Source organism: Papaver somniferum, unplaced genomic scaffold, assembly GCF_003573695.1.
Source record: "Papaver somniferum cultivar HN1 unplaced genomic scaffold, ASM357369v1 unplaced-scaffold_24, whole genome shotgun sequence".
NCBI lineage: Eukaryota > Viridiplantae > Streptophyta > Magnoliopsida > Ranunculales > Papaveraceae > Papaver > Papaver somniferum.
In genome coordinates, this window is record NW_020634374.1 from 2786624 (window position 1) to 2797926 (window position 11303).

Here is an 11303-nt window from a genome sequence, read left to right on the forward strand (position 1 = left end):
GGGTTTTTCTGCATTTGCGGTTTCCTCGTTAACAAAATTTCTGGTGTCTGTGTTGTTTATTTTTCGCATTATATTTTATATAATTGAAATAATACAGGTTGTGCGTTCGTGATCATCAATTGGAAATTCAACATTTGGTTGTTGATTGATATTGATTGATCCTTGGACATTGGTCTTTGGTACCGTCCAAGTATTCCTTGTTTTTGATAAAGATTCGCTATTATTTTTAGCTTGAGTAAAAATCAAATCAAGATAGAGATATTAACTCCTTGAGATACTTTTATCTAGATTGATTCTGACTGTCTAGTTGATTCTCTAGCAAAGTATTCCAGAGTTAGTCCATACAGATTGCTAAGCGAAATATTAGGTGGTGTTATTAGACCCCCACTTTTTCACATTCTTGTGCATATATTCAAATTTTTTCATAATTGATGGATGATAATATCCAAAATTATTCTAATTTATGTAATATTCTTTCAAGTTTTTCCATATACTGAAGGTTGATAAATAAACCGAATACACAGCACAAAAAGAAGCACACACTTCCTCTATCCGTATGAGAATCTCAGACAAAATCCCACCGTCCAAATGTTTTGGTAATCCACCGGCCGAAAATTCAATACAATTTTTTCTTTAGGGAATCTCTCATCCTCATCCGTATGGCCATCCTTATCCTTATCCTTATCCACTTCACCTTCTATCACCACCACAAAACTTTGTTTGTTAAACCTAATTTCATTTCTCCGCCTTCGTCTCCACCTCTCTCGCTCTTCATTTCTCTTTCTTCTGGTAACTCTCAGACGAGATCGAAAAACCCTAATCCTAATAGACCCATTTATATTTTTTTGATTCCCTTGAGATCGAATGCTTTCTCTCTGTATTCCAAGTGTTTGACATTTGAAATAGATACGAAAATGGTAATTCTTCCACTTTTCTTCTTTTCCCTATTGCTTTTGTCACTTGATCTCTGCCTTTTGGTTTTACTTCACTGATTCACTAGTTTGATTTTGATTTCTATATTTTGTTGCTAGATCGTTTGTTTTTCATGAGTTACGGTTTTATTCAAGAATTGAGATAGTGTTCTAACTGGGTTTGGGTGTTTTACGGATTTCAGGGATTCACTAACAAAAGAAGAAGTATCAAAAGATTTACAAGCAATTAGGCAATTTCATGGTTCGTTTTATGATTACTTTTATTTCCTTCTGATTTTTATTTTATACCGTTTGATTTTGTTTTAATTCTGGGGGTCTTCATGAAAAATAAACCCTAAGTTTTTTAATTTGGGTTTGTACTCATCTATGTTTCAGATGTAGGCTGGATGTGAGGTTTATAAAAGGGGGTGAGAAGTGAATTGGAGAATTTATTCAGGAAATTAACAATTGCCTTCTTAGTGATGCTTTAGCTAATTAATGTTTGGGCTTGGTTCCAGTTTTAACTTGAGTTTTCTTTTTTGGTTTACAGTTAACTTTCTTTATATTATTTATAGTATAAATTCAGCTTTGCTTTCAGTTTTAGATCCTCAAATCGTTGTTGTTTGTGTGTAGGAAATGAGGTGGAAGATAGTATGGATATTAAGGATTGTTTTCCAACACAAAATTGTTGGTAAGGAGGTGAAAAATGAAGGGTTGGCACTCAATAACTAAGGGGTCTTTTCACTAACAGCAAGACACGAACAACAAAAGGGGTAATAGTTCCTACCTTTTGTAATATATACATATATATTTCGAAAATGGTATGGTTTGAGCCATTTTGCAAGTAGAATTTGATAAATAAAATGGTTGTTTATTTCTATTGTAGGTTGATGTTGGCTAAGATAAAGTGAAAGCTGGTTACTCGATCTGTGTGGTTGGCTTATCTCTTATTGAGACTGGTTACTCGATCTGTTGTTGGAGTTAGGGTTACAGATTAGTGGTTTGTTTTGTTGTTGGAGTTTCTGAAGTTGTATCAGCCATCAACTAACAACCACAGGTAAAAAATTATCTTCAAATCCTTGGACTATGTTTCAGTATGATACAAAAGGGATTTACTTTGGTGAATTGGTCTGATTTTGCAGGTGATGCTCAAGCTCTTGAGAGGTTTCGGGCCGAGCTCAGGATCTATATTACTTGTGCTCAGGAGAATGGAACTACTAGGTGTTGCTGGACCTTCAGCTTTATCAAGAGACAGAACCACTAGGTATTGATAACTCTTGTGAGCCATTGTTTATCCTTTATCGAGAGGCGTAAATTGATTCAGTCTTTTTCTAGTTCTTAGAGATTGGTCTCTGTGAGTTTTGACACTAGTTTGAATCATAGACTTCATACTTGCTTGGATCCAATCTAAAATTCTAAACCATTAGCAAAATGACGATAAAATTCATTGCTCGATCCACTGAATTCTGGGATGTTCTAAAATGACTGCAATCAATTTGGGTGTTGGATGAATGTATAGATTAAGCAGGGTATCTGGAAATTAAAATAGATTGTCCCATATTATTGTTCTATTTAGTTGCTTTTGTAGTAGTTCTATCAATGTTGTGAATTATAAGGACGGCTGAAACTACAAAGGTTCCTTACACTTGTTGTCTTTGTTGGATTCATGGTTCCTTAATCTTGTATTATTATACAAATTTGTTTTATCCTAACTATTTGATAATTCTCAGGCGAGGGGATTGAAGAAGCATTTGAAGAGGCTTAATGCCCCAAAACAGATGCTCGATAAACTTAGAGGCGCATTTGTAAGTACATGACTTATTTTTTAAAGTTATGTAGGGATGGAAAGGACTGAAAAAGCGGGGGTCTAACAACACCACCCAATAATTCGATTAGCAATCTATATGGACTAACTCCGAAATATTTTGCTAGAGAATCAACTAGAAAGTCAGACTTAATCTAGATTAAAGTATCTCAAGGAGTTAATATCTCTCACTTGTTTTGATTTACTCAAGCTAAAACAATAGCTAGTCTTTAATCAAACACAAGGAATAACTTGGATGGTACCAAAGACAAATGTCCACGGATCAATCAATATCAATCAACAACCAAAGGTTGGATTTCCAATTGATGATCTTAACGCACAACTTGTATTATTTCTATTATATAAAAAATATAATGCGGAAAAGAAATAACACAGACACCAGAAGTTTTGTTAACGAGGAAACCGCAATTGCATAAAAACCCAGGGACCTAGTCCATATTGAATACACATTGTATTAAGCCGCTACAGACACTAGCCTACTCCAAGCTAACTTCGGACTGGACTATAGTTGAACCCCAATCAGTCTCCCACCAATCCAAGGTGCAGTTGTACTCCTACGCCTCTGATCCCAGCAGGATACTGCGCACTTGATTCCCTTAGATGATCTCACCCACAACTAAGAGTTGTTGCAACTCAAAATCGCACACTTGATAATAACCAAATCTGTCTCACACAGAAAAGTCTATCAAAGGATAAATCTGTCTCCCGCAGATAAACCCTAGGTTTTGTTCCGTCTTAAGATACGAAATCAAGGTGAACAGGAACCAATTAATAATCAGGTCTTATATTCCCGAATAACAACCTAGATTAATCAATCACCTCTCTACAATCCTTCCTGACTACACAGGCGGTTTGTCGAGGAATCATAAACAGTGAGACGAAGATGTTTGTGACTTCTTTATCTTGCCTATCGGAGAACTCTCACGATCTCAAGCCAATCAAAGATTGTACTCGTACGATAGAAGATGCAAGATCAAATCACACAACTACGATAAAAGTAGTATCAGTCTGGCTTCACAATCCCAATGAAGTCTTTAAGTCGTTAAACTGTTTTAGAGAAGAAAACCAAAGGTTAAAGGAGAATCGACTCTAGCGAGCGCACTAGTATCACACAGACGTGTGGGGATTAGTTTTGCACAATGCTAGATGTCTCCTTTATATAGCCTTCAAATCAGGGTTTTTCCTTAGTTACAAAGCAATCCATATTCACCGTTAGATGAAAACCTGATTTAGATTCAAGCTAATATTTCTCAACCGTTAGATCGAAAACTTAGCTTGTCACACACACTTGGCTAGACGTTTAATGGGTTTGTGAAAACCATGCCCAAACGTGTACGTGTATGTTGGTTCAACATAGTAACCCAAAAGGTTAACCATATGAGAATTTCATATTAACCTTGTTCTTCTTCACCATAACTAGTTCAATTGACTCAAATGAACTAGTTAAAGAGTTATTCAATTGCTATGAGATCTTATATAACTACACAAGACACAATTGAAACAAAGATGATTCGATTCGATTGAATCGGCTCATGAACTTTATAGCCACGGTTTGCATAAAGCATTGCTTAGTAATTTAAGTTTCATGTTCAGAGCACATCTTTAGATCATAACCTCTTAAGCTCACAAACAAGTTCGCAGACTTAAGGAAACCGGTGGAGTTTTCCAAACTCAGCAAAAAATCTCGGCAAAGAGACTTTCGCCAGTTCGCGGACTTACACGCAAACGAGTATTTGGAAAATCCCATCAGAAATTCTCGGTACAAGAGCTTCCGTCAGTTCGCGGACTTGGCAAATCCAATTCCTCCGGTTCTCTCAATCAACAAAGTTCGAAAACTTCGGATTAAGGAATACATAGTTATGTAATTTAAACTCTCATTCTAATCATTGAGACATTCTCAGAGGACGTTATATAGTTGTTATTCACAGACTGTTTCGCGTCAGAGCAATTCTCAAAGTAATTGAAACTTTTCATGACTTTCGTCACTAGATGAAGATAAACTTGACCAAAGCGAAACGCTTTACCAACACATGATTTCGAGATATAGATAGGCGAGATATACTCGGCTCGAAATATCAAATGTGTATGATCCAGTCTATATAGCATACGACTTTTGTCTCATAAGAAGTAGGAGATGGAAAAGATAGACTTTTGAGTGATGGATAAGTTCAAGTCTCCACATACCTTTCTGTTGATGAAGTTGCAAGGTTCCTTGAGTAGATCTTCGTCGTTGTATGATGAATCGCCATGAAGTCCTTGAGCTCAAACACACTTTTCTATCCTAGTCCGAGACTTAGCTATGTAGGCTAGAAATCAAGACTCGTAGTTTTGATCACTAACATTGACAACCATGCTTGAGATAGAAACGCATACGAGGTCGACCGATCTATGCTCTAACAATCTCCCCCTTTGTCAATTTTAGTGACAAAACTATTAATACATATGGAATACAAAAAAGATAAACGTTAGTGGCTCCTATTCCATAGTCTAATCTTCAACGTTCCCTGAAATCTTCGTCCTTCCAAGTACTCCAATGATCCCAAAGGTTGTAAGTTTAGTATCACCGTTGTTAAAGATCCGTAGCTATAACAATGAGAGAAATCGAGATTCTCGATCATTATTATACAGTGTCATAGTATTATTATGTAACATGAAAGTCCAATTGTATCATGACTTTCACAATAATACCATGGTGATATGTATCACTCCCCCATAGTCAATACTCCATCTCGATCATGGAAACCACTCCCCCTTACACAATGATCCAAAAACCATATGTATTTGTAGTGTGAACTACAATATTTCTCCCCCTTTTTGTCAATAAAATTGGAAAAGGTACAAGAACGGGATCATAATGAAATTTCCACAAGAGACATTTCATAGACTAAAAGAAAAACACATACCAACTTAATTTAGATGCAATCATAAAGCCGAAGTTAAATGCATTCATCAAGGAGTTTTAAGATACAAGATAACCCCTATAAAATTCCACAGCCGCACACCCCGCAAGATATTACCATTAAGCACAAGTTTAAAAGAACTCCCCCCCCCCCCCCCCCCAATTTGATGTCATTCCCAAAAGAACAACAAGAGTGACCTTAATTTCGAATGAAAAGAAGGATTTTTTTTAATTGGAAATGATTTTCTATATCGAAAACTCAATCAAATTAATCACAAGTAAACCCATGATTAATTTAATTGGAATACGCAACTAAATCAAACCACAAAAGTGATCAACTAAATTGATTGTGCTCAACATAAGAAAACTCACGGAGCTACGACTAAGGTAATCATACGGAGATGACTAACTTAATCGTTCACATACTAAACATAAGAAAACCTTATGGAATATACGACTACATCAACTAATAGAACATAATTACTATAGCCGTTCATATACTCAACACAAGAACTTGTGGAATATATGAAAACTCAACTAGACTAATTACAAGAGAACCCATAATTAATCTAATTGGAATACAAACAACCGGACTAATCACGAAGGTAATAAATTTAATTTTCAAAAGTTTTGCTCGACAAAAGAAGACTTTCGGAGCAAATAACTAAATAACCAACCAAGATGATTAATTTAGTTCATAATGCTCAACATATAACATCTTATGGAACAACCAACAAAGCCAATAAGAATAATCGACTTAGTTGTATCGTGCTCTACATAAGACACACAATGGAGCCTTCACGGTAATACAAAAAGAATGGATCAATGAAGATCAATACCGTAGAATACATACAAGGATCTATTGTATCTTTCCATCACTATATGCATAATGACATAATAGACTTTATCCTTGTCACACAAAAGATTTTATCCTATTTTCCATCAAATAAATGATTGCATAGGCATAACTTTTATATTTGTCAAAAGTCCATTCGTCCTTTCATCAATACGAAAACCAGTTCATGAACGACTTTACTTTTGACAACATATGGGACTTTCAAGTTCACGGACGCAAACAATACATATCCCATAAAAATATTGCAATATCACAAAATCATAAAGATTAATACTGCAATAACATCATCCTCCAAATATTTTTAGAATTTAAAACCAATAAACCTAAAAAAATAAACATAAGAAGAAGAAAACAAAATAGCTATGTGTAATCACAATCTTCGCTATTCCAAACTCTAGTAATCCTTCTCAAAAACAAGAATAAATTCTCATAAGAAGTTTCCTAGGCATCAAGACAAACTCGTAATGCACATATAAGATGATTTGTCCTTAGAGGGTAGAATCAATCTTTTTCGCCCGGATTTACACCAAGAATAGCTACCAAAGACGTATAAAAAGATTTTCACAAAGAAGAACATACAAAGTCACGAACGACCATGCACCATAGTTCACAAAGGATGATTGTGAACATTCAAGAATCCCATAGCAATGCGTACTAATTTCCATTCTTGAACTTTCTTCTTTGTGATTCACCAGCAACATTCTAGTAAAAGCTATAAATTAGCTTAGAAGAGTATTACTCCAAGAATTCAAGTGCCCAAGTCCAAGAGAAGTGGAACAAGTGCGACGAAATGGAGCAAAACACTCAAAAACAAGAGACAGGACAAATACCAATCTTAACTCATCCAAAATCAATAATTATCATCTCCATTTTGAAGATAATTCAAAGAGGAAGAGAATGCAAAAATAATGAGTTCATTCCGAGTTCGGACGAAGAAGTTACGACCAAGACAAGTTTACCGAATATCGACGTCAAGTATGCATACGGGTTTGCAAACGAATTTTCATGACAAAAAAAGTTTGCAGACTGGGTTTGTGAACTTAAACCGCTGGATTTTGATTTTAAATGATGGTATGCATCCCTAGAATGTGTACCATGAAGTCCAAACATCTAGAACATCTATTTTCAAACCTAAACATATAAGAACCTTAAACACGGATCAAGTTAGGTAGAAATGAACGATAAGCAAGGTACATGGATCATAATAAGTACTTAAGCAAGTAAAAACACAAATATTGCTCAAGTTTATAGACATACCTTTTTATAAGAATTCAATCGAATTCTACAGCCTTACTGAACACAATCTGTGTGCCCCAGTTCTCGTGCTTCCTTTACCGTAACAGGGCATTCCTTGGTGAGGATGCACTTTCAACACAAACAAGTTATGTTGAGATGAACATTGTCTTGCTCACAATGGCACCAAGAGAGAGTTTCTTTCCAGCAACTCTTACATCTTGTAGTGTTGAGAAACACCCAAGGAACTGTTTTTGTAAGTCTATCAAAGAACTTCAAGAGAACCCAAAAGGATTTGTTTTTCTGATTTCTTGTTTTGGAACTTATAAAAAACAATTTATGCAGATAGTTTTTAGTACTGCGAGGGAAACTCTTTTGATAAGCAGAGACATCCTAACTTCTTCATAAAAGAAGGAAATACTACTATCTTGATATGAAGTATCAGGAATTGAGCAATGAATCAATTCATGCTTTGAGGTGATACACTCAGATGACTGAGATTTAAACTCCTCTTGTAATTCGTTTAGTTTGTTACAACTAATTGGATTACGCAGAGGAGGAGCATTGCTCTCACTGATTAGTAAATCAATATCAACCTCCACATAAATATTATTCATCATAACTTTATTTAGTCTGTCAAAAGATTCTTGCTCTTTCTTTCTAGAGGTATAACTCAACATCCAGAGATAAGCTCTCAAGCTTCTTTTCAAGCCCTGAAAACACTTCAAGGGATTTTAAACCTAGTGGAGGTTAAGATAGAATTTCTTCTACAGATTTAATTAAATTATTCATGGAAGACAATTCTGAAATTCCGGGATCTGGTGGTGCATTTATTGATATAACACTACTGTCCATAGAGTCAGATCGCTTACAAACACAGACTTATAAGGTCTTTAATGTGTTTGCCTGCTCTGATACCAATGGAAAAAGTGGGGGTCTAACACCACCACCCAATAATTCGATTAGCAATCTGTATGGACTAACTCCGAAATACTTTGCTAAAGAATCAACTTGACAGTCAGACTCAATCTAGAATAAAGTATCTCAAGGAGTTAATATCTCTCACTTATTTTGATTTACTCAAGCTAAAACAATAGCGAGTCTTTAATCAAACACAAGGAATAACTTGGACGGTACCAAAGACCAATGTCCAAAGATCAATCAATATCAATCAACAACCAAAGGTTGGATTTCCAATTGATGATCTTAGCGCACAACCTGTATTATTTTTATTATATAAAAAATATAATGAGGAAAAGAAATAACACAGACACCAGAAGTTTTGTTAACGAGGAAACCGCAAATGCAGAAAAACCTGGGACCTAGTCCAGATTGAATACACACTGTATTAAGACGCTACAGACAGTAGCCTACTCCAAGATAACTTCGGACTGGACTATAATTGAACCCCAATCAGTCTCCCACCGATGCAAGGTACAGTTGTACTCCTACGCCTCTCATCCCAGCAGGATATTGCGCACTTGATTCCCTTAGCTGATCTCACCCACAACCAAGAGTTGCTGCAACCCAAAATCACAGACTTGATAATAAACAAATCTGTCTCACACAGAAAAGTCTATCAAAGGATAAATCTGTCTCCCACAGATAATACCTAGGTTTTGTTCCGTCTTAAGATATGAAATCAAGGTGAACAAGAACCAATTGATAATCCGGTCTTATATTCCGGAAGAATAGCCTAGATTAATCAAACACCTCTCTACAATCCTTCCTGACTACACAGGCGGTTTGTCGAGGAATCACAAACAGTGAGACGAAGATGTTTGTGACTTCTTTATCTTGCCTATCGGAGAACTCTCACGATCTCAAGCCAATCAAAGATTGTACTCGTACAATAGAAGATGCAAGATCAGATCACACAACTACGATAAAAATAGTATCGGTCTGGATTCACAGTCCCAATGAAGTCTTTAAGTCGTTAACCTGATTTTAGAGAAGAAAACCAAAGGTTAAAGGATAATCGACTCTAGCGAGCGTACTAGTATCACACAGACGTGTGGGGATTAGTTTTGCACAATGCTAGATGTCTCCTTTATATAGCCTTCAAATCAGGGTTTTTCCTTAGTTACAAAGCAATCCATATTCACCGTCGGATGAAAACCTGATTTAGATTCAAGCTAATATTTCTCAACCGTTAGATCCAAAACTTAGCTTGTCACACACACTTGGGTAGACGTTTAATGGGTTTGTGAAAACCATGCCCAAACGTATACGTGTATGTTGGTTCAACATAGTAACCCAAAAGGTTAACCATATGAGCATTTCATATTAACCTTGTTCTTCTTCACCAGAACTAGTTCAATTGACTCAAATGAACTAGTTAAAGAGTTGTTCAATTTCTACGAGATCTTATGTAACTACATAAGACACAATTGAAACAAAGATGATTCGATTCGATTGAATCGACTGATGAACTTTATAGCCACGGTTTGCATAAAGCATTCCTTAGTAATTTAAGTTTCATGTTCAGAGCACATCTTTAGATCATAACCTCTTAAGCTCACAAACAAGTTCGCGGACTTAAGACAACCGGTGGAGTTTTCCAAACTCAGCAGAAAATCTCGGCAAAGAGTCTTTCGCCAGTTCGCGGACTGGGTTCGCGGACTTGGCAAAGCCAATTCCTCCGGTTTCTTTCAATCAACAAAGTTCAAAAACTTTGGATTAAGGAATACATGGTTATGTAATCTAAACTCTCATTCCAATCATTGAGACATTCTCAGAGGATGTTATATAGCCGTTATTCACAGACCGTTTCGCGTCAGAGCAATTCTCAAAGTAATTGAAACTTTTCATGACTTTCGTCACTAGATGAAGATAAACTTGATCAAAGCGAAACGCTTTACCAACACATGATTTCGAGATATAGATAGGCGAGATATACTCGGCTCGAAATATCAAATCTGTATGATCCAGTCTATATAGCATACGACTTTTGTCCCATAAGAAGTAGGAGATAGAAGAGATAGACTTTTGAGTGATTGATAAGTTCAAGTCTCCACATACCTTTTTGTTGATGAAGTTCCAAGGTTCCTTGAGTAGATCTTCGTCGTTGTATGATGAATCTCCATGAAGTCCTTGAGCTCAACTAATTTTTCTATCCTAGTCCGAGACTTAGCTATGTAGGTTAGAAACCAAGACTCGTAGTTTTGATCACTAACATTGACAAACATGCTTGAGATAGCAACCCATGCGAGGTCGACCGAGCTATGCTCTAACAAGGATGATATGCTTACTCGCTATGCAAAAATTTCTGTTGTGTAGGCTCCCAAACCGTCACCAGGATTCAGATCCTTACAAATATAGGGAATGTCTTCCCTTTATTCTTTTTCCTGCGAAACAGATTGAAGCGGGCCCTTACATACTGTGAGGTTATTGTTATTTTGATGCAAAGACACGTTCTTGTTGACGGGAAAGTGCGAACAGACAAGACATATCCATCTGTATTCATGGGTACGTGTATATAATATACTCCTTTATTTAGTCTGCTTTTCTTTTTAGTGTCAATTTTTTTTAACATGTTTACATTGGGAAATCACTGTAATAAAAAAAGATGGTCTTTGA

General features: G+C 36.0%; 1 pseudogene; it reads left to right on the top strand.

Moving 5' to 3' along the window:
• Window positions 1-11303, top strand: part of LOC113340869 — an 87117-nt pseudogene that overhangs the window by 60705 nt on the left and 15109 nt on the right.